Source organism: Ricinus communis, chromosome 1 (genome assembly GCF_019578655.1).
Source record: "Ricinus communis isolate WT05 ecotype wild-type chromosome 1, ASM1957865v1, whole genome shotgun sequence".
Taxonomy (NCBI): domain Eukaryota; kingdom Viridiplantae; phylum Streptophyta; class Magnoliopsida; order Malpighiales; family Euphorbiaceae; genus Ricinus; species Ricinus communis.
The window spans coordinates 34,068,981-34,086,161 of NC_063256.1; the positions used below are offsets into that span (position 1 = coordinate 34,068,981).

At 33.6% G+C, this 17,181-nt stretch overlaps 1 long non-coding RNA gene and 1 pseudogene across 2 annotated transcripts; one reads left to right on the plus strand and one right to left on the minus strand.

Moving 5' to 3' along the window:
* Positions 1–367: 367 nt before the first annotated feature.
* LOC125369048 lies at positions 368–1,283 on the minus strand (annotated as a pseudogene).
* Positions 1,284–3,495: 2,212 nt separating this feature from the next.
* On the plus strand, positions 3,496–5,334 carry LOC125369119. 2 transcript variants are annotated; one of them, XR_007214619.1, is made up of 4 exons: positions 3,496–3,950; positions 4,327–4,392; positions 5,085–5,144; positions 5,239–5,334. It is a non-coding gene; the product is annotated as an uncharacterized LOC125369119 (long non-coding RNA). The 2 variants fall into 2 exon arrangements; XR_007214618.1 differs by having other exon boundaries at positions 5,085–5,334.
* The last annotated feature ends 11,847 nt before the right edge of the window (positions 5,335–17,181 follow it).

The following is a 17,181-nucleotide window of genomic DNA, read 5'->3' on the forward strand; positions in this document are numbered from 1 at the left end:
GGGTCCTTCACCCTAAGGTATAAGACTTTCAGTAAGCCTTTCATTCAGGTCCTAATCCTTGTCTTGCTAAACTCCCTCCCGAAGCAAGGGCAATCGAGTTTATGTGCTTACAGGTCTTATTTCACCATTGTATCGACAAAGGTTGAATTTCCTTTAGCTTGAGGCGGAAAAATCTCTTAGCCCCTAGATCTCGTACGCGAAAGATAAAGAGATATGCTTTCCGTACTATTTGCCACCTATCCAGTGCTTCATGGACGTGAGGTAAGATTCCCTACGAGTCATAACTAAAAATTTTATTCAATAGGTAAAAGCCAGTTTGAAAGTTATACCTTTCAGCCGAGGTTACTAAATTGACCTAAACGATCCTCCCGGCTTGTGCGGTTAAGGTTGTTGTACACGATGATCTCCATTGCAACTAGTAGTCCTCGCTCCTCGCTATGCGGCAGAGTGTTCGTCTTCATCATCCCTCCGCAGGAAAACTTTCCCTTTCAATTCCTTAAAGGAATCAGAATGGACCCCCCCACTTTGGAGATCCGAAAGAAGGGTAATCAGTTTCTCCAGGGATTGTTCTCCCGTGAAGGTGCGGGGATTGTCGAGGGCCCGGGCTCCCCGTCCCATCCAATCTCCTTCTGGATGAAGGCCCAACATGACCCTGACAATCTCGACCTTGACCTCGAATAGGTCTTCGGCCTCCATTCGGGCCTGACTTAGTTCAAAGTAGGTCGGGGTCGGAGAAACAGCTAAGAGCCGCCGCTCGATCGTAGAGACCGAATCACCTCCTATCACTTAATCTGGGTGATACGGATAAGGGACCACGTGCGGAGATCTAGCAGCTTCTTCCAGAACCGGAACAACAACTTGATCAGCGGGGGGCTGATTCACTGATAATTCCCCTTCTTTTGAAGAATAAGATTCCAAGAGAACCTGTATTCCGAAGGAATCCGTTCCCCCTCCCCCCGAGGACTCACTGGATGGGTCGGATGGTGAGGGCAATGAAGACGTAGATTTTGAGCCCCTAGGGAAAGCCGACGCCTCATCCATCCAACAGACTACCTCAAGACTCCCCGAGAAGAGCGCCCTCACTCTAAACCTAATAATGGCGAAGGCAAGACCCCCGGAGAAGCCTAACTTACATAATCCAAAGGAGAGGGCTCGCTCCCCTAGAGATAAAGCTATCGGGAGAAACATTGCTTTCAAGGCAAAGGACAAACACGGACAAATAAGAAATAACCATTCTAGAACAATCATTTGGGTTGCTTCATTCTTTTGACAGCTTTGCTCCCCCCGCCTCCCCCCCTCCCCCCCCCCCGAAAAAAAAAAAAAAAAAAAGAGACTAATTCTTGCTCTTGGAAGACTACAATCACCGGTTGGGTTGGTCCAACCAAGAAGAACATGGGAGTCTTTGGGCATGGCCCAAATATATATATATATATATATATATACGGTTCTAAATCATATTAGTTATTCATATTGAGAACTGCATCTTGAACTATGCCGTATTATTTTGAACCAAAAATGAAACTGTAATCAATTTTAAAATATTATTTATTTATTTATATATATAATTATTTTTATAATAAATAAGTTTAAATCTTAAGCTCAAATTTAAAAATAAACATAAAAACCTTGGTAAGTGTAGAGTTAACAATTTTATTTTAATAAATATAAGCTCATTGGCCCAAATCTAATATAGAAATATTAAAGATGGTATATTCAGTTAATACTTTTAAAGAATCTAATGGAGTTTTAAAGTCAATATGTATTCAATAGTAACTTTGAAAAACTCTCTCTAAGTCATGGAGTTTCAATATAGATTTTTAAATTTTTTTAAAAAACCTATAAACATCAGGGGATATTAAGTAAGCTAGTATTTAAAAAGTTATTTGAATTTTATATACTTTTATTGATTTTTTATATATTTTTATAAATATAAATTCTCAAGATTTATCTTTCACTTTTTTTTCAAGATTTCAATAGACTTCTTTTTATAAAAAAAATTCATCTTTTTTATTTTTAATTTTCCTGCATTATCGTCTTCATTTCTCTTTACTATATTCTCCGTCTTAAAAGATATAAGAAATTAGATGAAATTTTAGAAGTTAAAAATTATTTACTAATAATATTTTTTTGTATTTACACAAATAAAAAATTAATTAAAAGTTTTTATTAATTTAAAAAAAACCCTCGTGAAAATATGCATTTAAAATGAAGCATTTAATGAATTGTTTTGAGCAAACAACTCCACTATATATAGATTTTTAGATTTTATTAGAAAAATTATTTGGATAATTTTTTTTGTTGATAAGTATAATTGTTGGTTTAAGTATTTATCAAATAATTTAATAAGCGTGATTATTATTAGTTTAAGTATTTATCAAATAAGTATTTGTTTACCGAATTAAATATTTATGTAGCTCAACTAAGATTTACGTGTGTATATATATATATTTGTGGATCATTCGACCTTTTTCAAAATGAATGGCACTGAAAATATAGTTCTAGATCATATTAGTTATTCATATTGAGAACTGTACTGAAGCATGCCATATTATTCTGAACCAAAAAAGTGAAACTAGAACAGATTTTAAAATATTATGTATTTATTTATATATATGTATATTGTAATACCCGAAATTTTTCTTTAATAATGATAATATTAATAATAATTAATAAATGAGTTTTTATTTAAATAAATTTTATTTTATTTTTATTTGGTTTAAATTATAATGATTTAAATGAGAATTTTAATGCTAGACAAATAAAGGAGTTATTTTCTATATCCTATTAGTTTGATTTTTAAGGAATTAATTAAGTAAATTCTATTAGAAATAAATTATATTTTTGGTTAATCAAATTTTTTTCCCAAACAAATATATATAAATTAAATTCTATATTTTGAGAATTATGGAAGAATTTGTAAGGAATATTTTATAAAAGAATTATTTAGAAAAAGGGCATTTTAATTAGCTAGTGGTGTTAAATTTTAAATTGAAAAATATTTAGTAAATTAATTAATTAAATTAATTGTATGTTAGGACTAAATTGGAAATTTATTTTGGGGTAAGGATTAAAAGTATAATTTTATTAATATGTGGTTTTAATGGAAATTTGTATGTTTGGTATTTTTATAGTTAAATATGTCGGTAAGGGCTTTTTGGTAATTTTATATTTAAAAGCAAGGGTAAATATGTAATTGTATATTTTCAATCATTCTAAATTGGCCCAAATCAAATAGTTAGGCACTTAATTAAAAAGCTAAAGAAAAATTTAGGGGTTAATTGGAATTTTTGTAAGATGAAATTATTGTAATTAAAAAAGTTGAGAGACCAAATGGTAAGGAAGAAATGTTTGGGGGCCAATTGTCGATATGGAAGGAAAAAGAAAAGAAAAGAAAAGAAAAGAAAGGAAGAGATCGGGGGAGAGAGAAGCCGCGGGGGAGAAGGAGAATTCGGGGCTACGGTCATTGGTGGATGCTTGGCGAGCCTGAAGACCCGAGGAAGAAGGCAGCGGCTTCCGAACGCCATTCTGAACAGTTTCCGGCGGCATTGGCGACCGAGTCGCGTGGCGATCGACTCCCATCGCCGTGAGATTTCTTTTGGCTGCAGCGGCGACGCGAATGGTGGCCGGAGATGGAAGTTCGTGGTGGAGAGAGAAAGTGGGTGGCAACCGTGTTTTCGGGCTTTTCCGGCGAGCTTTGGATGATCGGGGGGTATATCCGGACTCTTCTTAGCTCAAGCTTCACAATGACACCGGTTTCGTGGCGATCGGACTCCGTTTGCAAATCGACGGCCGAGATCGTTTGTAAATCTCTCCGGATGATCGAGGGTCGAAACGGAAGATCGAAAGCAAAGATCGTCATCAACGTATTGTTTCAAGTCCGTTGGTATGTTCAGATCGTCGATCGGACTCCGGCAGCTGGAGGCGAGTCAACCGAGCGATCAAGCGTCTCGGTAATTCTCTGCCCCATTGATTTTAGAATTCTTTGGTAAAATTATATGCTTATTGAATTGTATTGAGTATTAAAAAATATTGTGTGTTAAAATAATTGTTTGTCGGACTGCCTGCCTTGGGTCATGTTTTGTGATGTGCGGCGGAGTCGGAAACTAATGAAGTCTTGGGGACCCGACTCCCGTTAAAATGAAATATTGATTATTTGAAGTGTTTTCTGGTAGGTCTTGGACAAGTTTTACGGGGGGTAAATGTCCGTATTGTAGGGGAGGTTCTGCCAAATTTTCGGTAGAATTTACCCGAGTTGAGATTCTTAGACAGTCAGTCCTAGGGATCTAGCCATTTCAGCGTTATTGATAAATTGTTTTTCCTGATTAGATAAATCCGTCAGTTTGGCTCACTCCACCCGAGGCATCGGAGCAGAGATAGGAGGTCATTAAAGCTGTGAGTTAAAGTCATATATCTGCTTATGTGTGTCATGCTAACATTTTACGCGATATCTCTGAATAAATGATTAATATTTTGATTATTTAGTTATATATTGTTTATATATGTTTCATTTTTGCACATTATGATTTTATCGATTTTGTGTTGGCTCTGGACGGGACGACAGTAGAACATAGTATTTTGATGATTGCACTGGTATAAATCCAAGAGTGATGGAAAAAGGGTAAAATGGTAAATTTAAAAAGGAAAGTTTAGGACTTGCCCTGGTCGAGCATCGCTCTCTGGGCATAGTAGAATGTGTTGCCGGAGTAAAGGTCCCTGGTCGAGCATTGCTCTCTGAGCGCCGGCTTATTTGGAACCTAAGTGACCAGACTGGAGTTAAGGACCCTGGTCGAGCTTCGCTCTCTGGGCGCCAGTTCTGTTAGAATGAGAAAGTCGAGATGTTAGTGTTGAGATTAGTCGAGATGTTAGTGTTGAGAGTAAGGTTCTGCTGAGGTACCCCGTCCCGTTGTATGTGAAGATTATATTTTTACTTTTATTTAAGCATGGCATGACACGAATATTGTTGCATGGCTTAATATTTATTTCAAATTAAATAAATGTGTTATTGAAGTGTTTGAAACTATTTTTAGGATATATGATTTTAACTCACTCTCGAGACTGACAGTCTCAATTTCACTGTTTTTCAGATCTGTGATTGTTAATCTTTCCGCAGCTTTTATCTAGCAACCCAACTCCTTCATCATCAGGTAATGTAATTGATTTGGTATGTTAAATTGTAAAATCTTAGATTCTTCGCAGTAAAGTAATAGACTTATTAGTTGTAATTTTGTGTGATCTCAGGTCTCACCTAATTCTTCTGACAGACCGAATTAAATATGTAAAATTTAACGGTTAAAATAATTATGGCATCAGTAATATTAGATGAGATTTAATTGAGTTAGTGAGTATCAGGCTTACTATGGGATTCGGTAACCTTACGCCTATCCATTCCCTAATGCCGGTCATGGGCCCACAGATCGGGTCGTGACATATATATATATAAATGTAATTATCTTTATAATAAATAAGTTCAAATCTTAATATCAAATTAAAAATTAAACATAAAAGCCTTGCTAAATACAAAGTTTTACAATTTTATTCTAATAAATACAAGCTCAATGGCTCAAATCTAAAATAGAAACACTAAAGATGGTGTATTCAGTTAATACTTTTAAAAACTCTGATGGAGTTTTAAAGTTAAGATGTATTTAATAGTAATTTTGAAAAACCCTCTATAAGTTATGGGGTTTCAATATAGACTTTTAAAACTTTTTAAATAATCTATAAAAATTAAGGAGTATTTAATTATAATTTTTATAAAATCTTTAAAAGTAATATAGTATTTAAAAAGTCATTGATTTTTACATACTTTTATAAGCTTTTTATGCATTTTTATAAATAAGAATTCTCAATATTTCGCTTTCATTTTTCTTTAAGATTTTAATAGACTTTTTTTTTAAACTCATCTTTCTTCTTTTTAAATTTTTCTGCATTATCGTCTTTATTTTTCTTTATTATATTCTCCGTTTTAAAAGATATAAGAAATTAGATTAAATTTTAGAAGTTAAAAATTATTTATTAATAATATTTTTTTATATTTACACATATTAAAATTAATTAAAAGTTTTTATTAATTTTAAAAAGACCCTCGTAAAGAATATGCATTTAAAACAAAATATTTAATGAATTATTTTGAGCAAGCAACTCCACTATTTATAAACTTCTAGGTTTTATTAGGAAGATTATTTGAATAATTTTTTTCTGTTGGTAAATATAATTGTCGGTTTAAGTATTTATCAAATAATTTAGTAAGCGTGAATATTATTGGTTTATGTATTTATCAAATAAGTAATAAATAAAATATAACAAATATGACATAAATTTGGTGGTTTAATTGGAGACAAATTGTAATATAATAATTTTTTTAAAATGAATTATTATCTTGATAAAAAAAAATATTCATGTTGTGAGATAAAAAATTAAAAATTGGTATCAATTTTACAATAATGAAATGATGTTCATTACTTTACATATAATATTATATGGAATAATGGTTAAAGTAAACATACAAAAATGAAAAAAATAATAAAAGTAAAATGATTAAATTTATTTTTAAATAATTAAATAATAGATAAATCATAGTTTGTGAAAATCAATAAAAATCTACCAATGTCTATAAAAGTATTTTTAAATAAAGTCTGTGAAAGTCATTCATCAAATCATAAACTCTCTAAAAGTCATTAAAAGTTCAGAAAGTCTTTAAAAGTAATTCATTTAAAAAAAAAGTTTATAAAAGTCTTAACTAAATACACATTCCTAAGTTTATATTTATCACAATATTATTTATTTTTTAATTTTATCTCAACTTTTAGTAAAATTTTAAGTTGACATCATCATTATTTATTTAATTAAAAAATATAGGATTTAATGTTTTTTTAAAATTTTAATAATAAGAAATTATTCTGGTACCAAACAAATTAACTTATTTGTCACGACCCCATCTGTGGGTCCGTGACCGGAACTAGGGAATGGGTAGGCATAAGGCTACCGAATCTCGTAGTAAGCCTGACATTCACTGACTTAAATAAATCTCATCTAATATTATTGATACCACAATTTATCTTAACCGTTAAATTTTACATAATTAATTCTGTTTGCCATAAGAATTAGGCGATACCCGAAACTACAGAAAATTACAACTGATATATATCTACTATTTCTACTACGGAGAATCTAAATTTTTACAAGTCAGAAAAACTGAATTAAACACGTCACCCGATGATGAAGGAGTCGAGTTGCTTGATAAGAGCCGCGAAAAGACTAACAATCACGGATCTGAAAAACAGTAAAATTGAGGCTGTCAGTCTCGAGAGTGAGTTAAAATCATATATCCAAAAATAATTGCAAATACTTCAATAACACATTTATTTAAATTAAGAAATAGAAAAATAATATCAAAAATTTCGTTAAAGTCAAGGAAAACCTTTGAAATTATTCCAATATCAAATTCGATAAATGTTTGTTGATTGTTGTGGAAAAAAAATTATTTGCTAATACAATAAAATAAGAAAAAAAAAGTCATTTTTTCCCGGATACGTTGACATTCCCAAAATAAAATGGGTACTCTTGGGTCGGGTTTTTTTCCATGTTTTAGAATACGGTTAACCAAGCTTTTTTCTATTCTAATAGAATCCCATTAAAAATAAAATATAAAAATTCTTTCATTTAAATTGAAATTTTAATGAACGAGAAAAGTCAGAAATTTTTTTTTTAAAACTAAACAATGGATTTTTTTTTTCCGTATCAGGAGCGATTTATTCGATCGCGAAATAAACATTAGATCATGCTTAAATAAAATAGTTTTCACATAATATGGGACGGAGTACTTCAGTAGAACCCTAATCCCAACACTAACATCTCGATCAATCTCAACACTGACATCTCGACTAATCTCAACTCTAACATCTCGACTAATCTCATTCCAACAGAACTGGCGCCCAGAGAGCGAAGCTCGACCAAGGTCCTTAACTCCCGTCCGGTCACTTAATTTTCACTATCAGCCTTAGTATTTCGGCTCTCTTATTCCAATAAGACTGGCGCCGAGAGAGCGAAGCTCCACCAGGGACCTTACCTCCAGTCTAGTCACTTAGGTTTCCAAATAAGCCGGCGCCCAGAGAACAATGCTCGATCAGGGACTTTTACTCCGGCAACCACACTCTACTAAGCCCAGAGAGCGATGCTCGACCAGGGCAAGTCCTAAACTTTCCTTTTTAAATTTACTAATTTGCCCTTTTTCTATCACTCTCGAATCTATACCGGTACACTCATCAAACTAATATGTTCTACTGCCGTCCCATCCCAAGTCATCAGACAATAACAAATTCAGTGATGAAGAACATGATATATATATATATATATATATATATATATGAATAGTAATCAAGGAGCACGATACATATGAATAACAATTAAATGAATAATTTAACTTGCAATCATTTAATCACAATAACTATTTAAAATTTGCATGACATGTGCATAGCAGATATATGATTTTAACTCACAGCTTTGACGACCTCCTAGCTCTGCTCCGATGCTTCGGATGGAGCGAGCCGAACAGACAGATTATCTAATCATGGAAAGAATTTATCAATAACGCTGAAACAGTTGACAATTAACCCTAGGTCTAGATTTCTAGGATTGACTGTCTAAGAATCTCGACTCGGGTAAATTCTACCGAAAATTTGGCAAAACCTCTCCTACAACACGGACGTTTACCCCCTGTAAAATAGGTCCAGGACTTGCCAAAAAAACACTTTAAATATTCAATAATTTAATACAACGGGTGTCGGGTCCCTAAGACTTCAATATTTTTCCCGACTCCGCCACACATCCCAAAACATGGCCTAAGGCAGGCAGTCCAACAAATAATTATTTTGACTCATAATATTTTCTAATACTCAATACAATTCAATAAACATATAACTTTACCAAAGAATTCTAAAATCAACGAGTCAAAAAAAATTATCGAGACGCTTGATAGCTCGGTTGACTCGCCTCTAGCCGCCGAAGTCCGATTGATGATCTGAACACACCAACGGACTCGAAACGACGCGCTGATGACGATCCCCGCTTCCGATCTTCCGATCCTACCCTCGATCATCCGAAGAGATTTACGGACGATCTCGACCGTCGATTTACAAACGGAGTTCGATTGCTACGAAACTACTGCCGTTGGAAAGCTTGTGACGAGGAGAGTCCGAATGCGTGTTCAGATCGTCCGAAGGTCAACGGCACTAGCCAGAAAAACTCCAAAAACCGAACTGTCCTTACAAGCTCTTCTTGCTGGATCTCCTTCCTCAACAACCTTCACATTTGATGTTATCCTCGAAGAAACCCACCGGCCGCTGGCCATTTGAAACTAGAACCACTAAAATGGTTGCCGGAGTTACTACCATGCTTGCTAACTCGGCTGCTTCGACAACCGGTACCGGCGATGGCGACAAGCGGATAGAGCGAAGATAAGCGCGGCGGCTAGAGCACTCCTCGAAGCTCGGCAATGACGCTGGAGCGCTCCTTGCCGAAGCTCGACGGCCTCCGCACGCCCTCCGCCCTTACTAACCACTTCCGGCAGCAAAAGCTTCCCTTCCTCCCCCCTCGATCATCCCTTTCTCTTTTTCTTCTTTTCTTTCTTTTTTTTTTCTCTCCATATCAACTTTCAGTCCCTGAACTTATCATCTTTTCTATTTAATCCCTAAACTTTTTTAATTACAACAATTTCATTCTGCAAAATTTTTAATTAACCCTTGAACTTTTCTTTAACTTTTCAATTAAGCCCCTAACTATTTAATTTGGCCCAAATTGAAATTATTGAAAATATACAAATTACATATTTACCCTTGCTTTTAAATGTAAAATTATCAAAAAGACCTTGCTGACATATTTAATTACAAAAATACCAAACTTATAAATTTTCATTAAAACCCCATATTAATAAAATTATACTTTTAATCCTTATTTCAAATTAATTTTTCAATTTAATCCTAACACACAATTAATTTAATTAATCAATTTGCTAAATATTTTTCAATTAAAATTTAATACCATTAGCTAATTAAAATGCCATTTTCCCCAAAAATTCTTTTATAAAATATTCTTTACAAATTTTTTCCAAACTTCTCAAACATAGAATTTAATTTAAATATATTCATTTAGGAGAAAAATTTGAATAACCAAAAATATAATTTATTTCTCAAAGAATTTACTTAATTAATTTCTTAAAAATCAAACTAATTGGATATAGAAAATAACTTCTTTATTTGTCTAACATAAAAATTCAAAATTCCATTTAAATCATTCCAATTCAAACCAAGTAAAATAAAGTAAAATTTATTTATCAATTATTATTAATGTTATCATTATTAAAGAAAAAATTGCCGGGTATTACATTATTAACTTATTATGATGTAGTGCTATTATGACATTAATCATATTTATAAAATAATTATTATTAGTAACGAGTCTTTTAAATAATTAATAAAATAGAATTTTTATTAATCTCTTTTAATAAAACAACACTATATTACATTAGAGGGATTAGATGAAATATATTTACCAGTTGGACAACAAAATATTGTAAATGTTTAGTTTAGTATATATATATATCACAAGATAGAGGGTAAAGAAAAACAGAAATAGATCAACAAGTTTCTGGTGCGCAGGATCCTCAGACGAGGCAAGCACAAAGCATACGCTTGTTAAATCTTAAAAGGTAGATAAAGAAGATAAACTTTATTGATACTCACAAACTTTGAACATAAACTTTGAAACAAATATACAAACTTTGAATGTAACTTTGAAAGCTTTAAACTAGAGAAATATAACTTACAAGAGGAAGAAAAGAATACAAGAGGGAAAGTGTTTCTTCTCACTATCTCTCTCTCACTCTATTTTCTCTCTTTTCTTTCTATATTTCTTCTTCTTTGTGCGACTTGAAGAATAGAAGAGGTTTTTCTTCGTATTTTTCAGTCTGCCTTCTTTTAAGAGGAACTCCTCTATATATAGAGGTCTTCAAGCTTTGGATGCTCTCATTGAAGCTTTGGATGCTCTTCTTAGTGGAATAAAGAGGGCTCCACTTGTTCTTGTAGTCTTGTGATAATGAAGTAAGATGCTTTACATCTTTTGAGAAAGTTGTCGGCCATGCTTTGAAAAAGAATAATTTGCTTTTCTTTTGTCTTTTTTCTTTTCTTTCTTTTTTTTATTGGGCCTTTTGGCCCTCTTTGAAAATATTTTTGGGCTGCCATTTCTGGTTTTCAACCAATGGGCTTTACAGGGATGTCATTTAATGGGCTTGAAAATTCCAAAACAGTCATCCTCGTTTGAGTCACCATCCAGGTCGATTGCCGCCGAGCTGGTGCTGGAGGAGGAAGATGAGGCTTTTGGTTTTCCTTTGGAAGAAGCGGTTTCTGACAATTGTTTGATCAACTGTAAGAAATCCTCTTCTGTTTGGGCTGCTGCTAGCTTTGGAATTATAAAGGACTTTTGTGCCAAGAAAGTGGTTTGTTCTTTTGGGGGTGGCAAGAAGCTATGTTTTGAAAGGAAGCTTTGGACAGATTTGAGGGATAATTTATATTGGTGGTTAAATTTATCCCACCATTTGACTTTGAATCTACAGGTAAGAATGATTTCTCCATCTTGTGCTTGATTGAAATGGAAATACCAAACACATACCCAGGGGAGAAAGAAATTTGAACAAAATAGAAGTAACGGGGGAAAACGTCGTTCTATTTTGTTTGGCTTGTAGTGGGCTTTGAAAAGGTTAAACAAAGTAGGACTTCTGGAATTATGGTTTCAGGGACATTGCCATAATAATTCCACCATTGTTTGAACCAGTAGGGGATCTTTGAAGTTTGAATAAAGCTTGTATCGAAGTAGAAAAGCCAAGAATGGCTTTGTCCTTCGTTTTGGAGAAGAAAGGTATTGAACCAAGCTTGTTGGTAATCCCAATAGTTGAAGGAAGTATTGAGGTTTGAAGGGTAGGTTCTTTGAAGGGAAGTTGGGAAAGATCTTGAAGAGTGTAAATCCATTTCCCAATCTGTAGGGTGAAGGATTCTTTGTATAGTGCATGTAGAATATGCAGGGTCTTTATGGTCTTTGTGTTTTTTAAAATGTTTGAATTTTGCAGAACCAGTTATCTCAAGGATAGACTGGTAATAGGATTGAGGCTTTGAAATATTCCAGGGCTTGAAATACTATCCTGGGGGGAAAATCTTTAAAATCAGTTTTGAGGGGCTTTCTGTACAGAATCCTTCCTCAACAGTTAAAATGCTTTGAAAATTTTATTTTTCTATATATTCGTTGGATTTAAAACGTTTTATTTGTGACAAAACTATTTCTTGAGAGTTGGGCTTTGAAATGCTTTTAGAACTCTGAGATAGGTTTTGAGGGAAAATTTCTATCTCAGTTTTTGAAAAAGGGATAGAGAGTATACCTTTACCCTTGTTGGAGGAGAAGGATGACTTTGGAGATGCTTCTAGTTGAAATTGTATCATTTGCTTTGAATATTCTTCAACCCTTTTAAGGAATTCAGGGTCTTGCTGTGCAAGCCATTCCTGGATTTGGACTTGTTGTTGGGCCGGATCAGTTTTGCTTTGATCAATTTCTTCCTGGATGATTTCGGTCCAGGTTCTGATGGGCTTTGAAGAAGAAGGCAAAATTTCCTTCTTTGGGCTTTGGACAGTCTTTGAACTTGCTGTCGATTTTTCTTCTTTTGATTTTGATTTTCTCGGCATTTTTCACTCCTATTTTTGAAGAAACTCTCTGGTTAGAAAGTCTGGAATTGAATTCGAATCTCCTCTTATGTATTCGATTTCAAAGTCAAAAATAGAAAGAATAGCTTGCCATCTGGCAAAAATTTGTTTGGAAGCTATATTTTGAACATCTTTTTGTAAAACTTCTTTTGCAGATTTGCAATCAATCCTTAAAAGAAATTTTTGATTTAAAAGATCACTTTGAAATTTTGAAATACACAAAACTATCGAAAGAATTTCTTTTTTGATAGTTGAGTAATTCTTTTGTGTATCATTCCAGTGTGCAGAAGTAAACTGGACAATACATTCTTTGTTATTTTGGACTTGTTTAAGAATCCCACTATAACCTAAATTGAATGCATCAGTTTCAACAATTTTGAATGCAGATGGATCAGCTAGGTGTAAACATGGAATTTCTAAAACTTACTTTTTTATGCTTTGGACAATTTTTGTATGCTCATCGGTCCATGCAGGGGGATTTTTCCTTAACCTATCATGAAGGGGTTTTGCAAGACAGTTTAAATTTGGATAGAAATCCATGACATAATTTAAACTTCCAAGAAATCTTTATAATTGTGTTTTTTCCAAAATTTTGTCTGAAAACTTTGAAGTGAATGCTAAAGATCTTTCAATTGGGGTGATAGTTCCCCGGGAGATATAGTGTCCAAGAAATCTAATTTTTGTTTGAAATAGAGATATCTTGGATTTTGAAACCACTAAACCACTCTTTTTAACAACATAGAAAAATGTTTCTAAGTGTTTGAAATGTTGTTCTATGGAATTTGAAAAGATTAACACATCATCAATGTAGACAATGCAAAACTTTGAATAAGGATTAAAAATGTCATTCATGATTTTTTGAAATTCAGAAGGAGCATTTTTCAATCCGAATGGCATCACATTCCATTCGTACTGGCCAAATGGAACTGTAAAAGCAGTTTTGTATCTGTCTTTTGGATGAATCTGGATTTGCCAAAATCCTGATTTCATATCAAACTTTGAAAAAATGAATGCAGAATGAAGCTTTTGAAGAAGATCTTTTTTGTTTGGAATTGGATACCTAATCCACTTTAGGGCTTTATTCAAAGGCTTGTAATTGATCACCAACCTAGGTGTTCCTCTTTCTATCTCACTATTCTTGTTGACATAGAAAGCTGCACAAGACCAGGGGGATCTAGACTTTGTAATCAAACCTTTCTGTTATAGGTCTTTGATTTCTAATCTACAATGGCTTTCTAAAGACTTATTCATCTGGATGGGTCTTGCTTTGGTAGGAATTTGCTTATCAGAAAAATCGTTTTCATATGGTAAATCTACCATATGTTATTTTCTTTTCCAAAAAGCATTTGGAAGATCAGAACAGAGTTCATTTTCAATCTTCTTTTGTAAATCAGAGATTTTTCTTTGGACAAAATCATTTTGCATTTGATCTTGGATTCTTTTTAAACCCATATCTTGTTTCAAATGGGAAAGCTGGGTTTGTTTTCCTTTGATCAAAGCATTTATCTCAAAATTGTAAATCGAATGGGCTTTAATGAGATTGAGATTTCTCTTTTTGGGTTTTTCTATAAAAGGGAAAATAATCTTTGAATCTTTGGCTTTAAAAATAATACCAGCAGTAGTTACTTTAAAAGGAGTAATAAGATTGATAAAGGGAGTTCCCAAAATAACCGTTTGCTGAAGATCTTTTGTAAGAATGAAAACATTTTTTAAAGCAATGTTATTATTAAGAATTGCGGCTTCAGTTTTACCTGCAATCTTAATCTTTGAACTATTGGCTGAAGTTAGCCTTTCTTTAGTATCATGATAATACCTTTTAGGAACCAGCTCACAGTTGATACAGTTGAGGTCTGCTCCTGTATCGAACAAAGCGATGGTTTCTATCTGGAAATCACCAGGGAAAACAAGCTTTATTTGGATCAAATATTTCCTTGAAGTAATTTCTTTTAAAACATTAATGAAGTTTTCTGGAACATTTTCAGAAACTTCAAGGTTTTGAAAATCATTTTCCTCATTAATGAAGTTTTCTGGAACATTTTCAGAAACTTCAAGGTTTTGAAAATCATTTTCCTCTTCAGAATCAGAATCACTATTCTGTTTGAGGATCAGACTTTGAAGCAAAACAGAATCATTTTGTTGTTTTTCTTTCAAATCTTTGAGCTCTGTTTTGATGGCTTTGATTTCTTTTTGAAGTTCTTGAACGGTAGGAAGAGGGTTTTTCAGCTTTTTTCCTTTATCCAAAATCATAGTAAGATCATAAGTATTCTTACTAGAAGAAGGGACAAGGGATTCAGTTTTTAAAATCTCTTTCAAAACCTGTTTTTGGATTTGAGGATCATTAATATGTTTCACGGCTTCAAGAAGAGCTTCTTGTTGCCTAGTGAGCATATTAATATTCTTTGAAATACTTTCAGAATCTGTTTCAGAATAATCGGATGAGGTTTTGATTTCATCAATTTGAAATTCTTCCTCATTATTCGAGAATTCTGATTCAGAGGAATCAACTAGAAGAGCATAAATTTTTGTTAAAACTTCTTCTTCTATTTGGAGCTCATGGAGTTTTTTGGAAAACTTACAATACTTTGAAGTATGGCCTTTCTTGCCACATTTAAAGCATGTAATTTTACTAAAATCTCTTTTGAAATTTTGTTTTGGAAATTTAGAAGAAGATGGCTTTTTGTAGAAATTCTCCTTATTTTTAGGAGTCTTTCTATTTTTGAAAAATTATTTTTTCTTAAAAGATTTGAAAAAATCTTCTTTGCATTTCCCTTTGCAGGTAGTAGAGGGCTTTATGGGATTATACTCAAATTGGTTGTAAAAACTACCTAGTTCTTGCCTAGTCTTTTTCATCTCCCATTTGAGCTATCTTTGGAGCTTAAGGTCATGGCATATCTTTAATCCTTCTTTCTGGGTGAGCTAACTAATTCACCATAAGTGTAGAAATCATAAGGGATCTGGCCATTATGGGCTTCTCTTATGGTATTCCTAACTCTTTCACCTAGAATCTTAGGTAAACCAGCTAAGAACTTCTCTTTCCAAAAAGGTTGGCTTGAATCTTCCCTAAGCATGACTCTGGTTAGGAAGGTGTCTTTGTAGGTTTGGAAATTGCTAAGCTTTTTGTAGGTAAGATTGCTGAGAAGCTCAGCATTCTTATCTTTCAGAAGAGAAGGGTCTCCTATGAAGTGAAGGAAAATCGTTAGGATCAAGGTTGACACAGCATCCTCAATTGGATTTCCTAATTCATCTAAGATGGGGATCCCTTCTATTGTGGTTTGGATGGCACCTAGGATTTGGGGCTGTTGTGCTTGTGTGAGATGGTAATCCCACCATCCTCTAAGCTGGCCAGAAAATCCAGCTATTAGGAGCTCAGCAATTGCTCTATCAGAGGTACCGCTTTGGGTTTTGTAGGCATTTGCTGCCATGGTCATCTGTTGTAAGAGACCAAGAATGTTGTATTCCGACATTCCATCTATATTCCATTCATAGACGGAGGAGGCATTGAATCTAGACTGGGTTAGGATATTGTTCCTTTTTTCTATTCCTAGATCCGGAGCAGTACTCCTAGGAGTATGCCGGGTTAATCTAGGGGCTTGCCATCCCAATCTGTTGATGTTGGATGGTTTGTCAATGAGACTTTCAAGCTCTGAATCATTGGATTCATCGCTTTGGGCTTGATCTAAAGCACTGATATTCCTACTGCTTTGAGGAGTATTTGGTACTAGGTTTTTGGAGGATTCAGAAGTTGCTAATTTGCTAAGCTGTTCTCTGACTGCTCTAGCAAACTCAGTTTGCTTTTGAAATTGATCTTGGCTAGGCTTTGAGATTTGGTAGTGTTTGAAGACTGGATTTTTGAGCTTTTCCGATTGGCTTATCTCTTTTGGATGTTCAGTGTTGGGGATTGGAGAGGTGAAGACTATAGGAGGTTTTTGGATCTGGCTTTCTATCCTAACAAGCTGCTTCCCTATTGTGTTAAGATAGGTATTCGAGAAATTGTTCTGTTGAACAATATTCTTGACATTCTTCTCAAGATCTTCTCCTATCAATTTGTAAGGTGTGGCCTCTATCTCATTCTCTCCATAAGGAATGGTTATCTTCCTAAGGGGAGGATGTTCAGATTGGATGGTTAGGTTTTCTCCGACCTTCCACTCTGGAGCCTTGTTTCTTACCGTGACAGGACTAATGATCTTTTCTTTGAAAGGATAAAGAATACTATTTTCTTTGCAATAAATTTGAAACCAATCAAAAAATTTGATTTGGACTTTGTTTTGAATGCAAAAATGATAGTATCTTTCTTGAATACTGTCTTTTTCTTGTAAAAAATTCTTAAAAAAGCAAAGTTTTTTAGAATGGTTTTTCTTTGAATAGAAATCTTCATGTAAAAGCTTTTTGTCAATTTGAAAATCTTTTGAAATCATGTTGATTTCTGCTTCTAGATTTT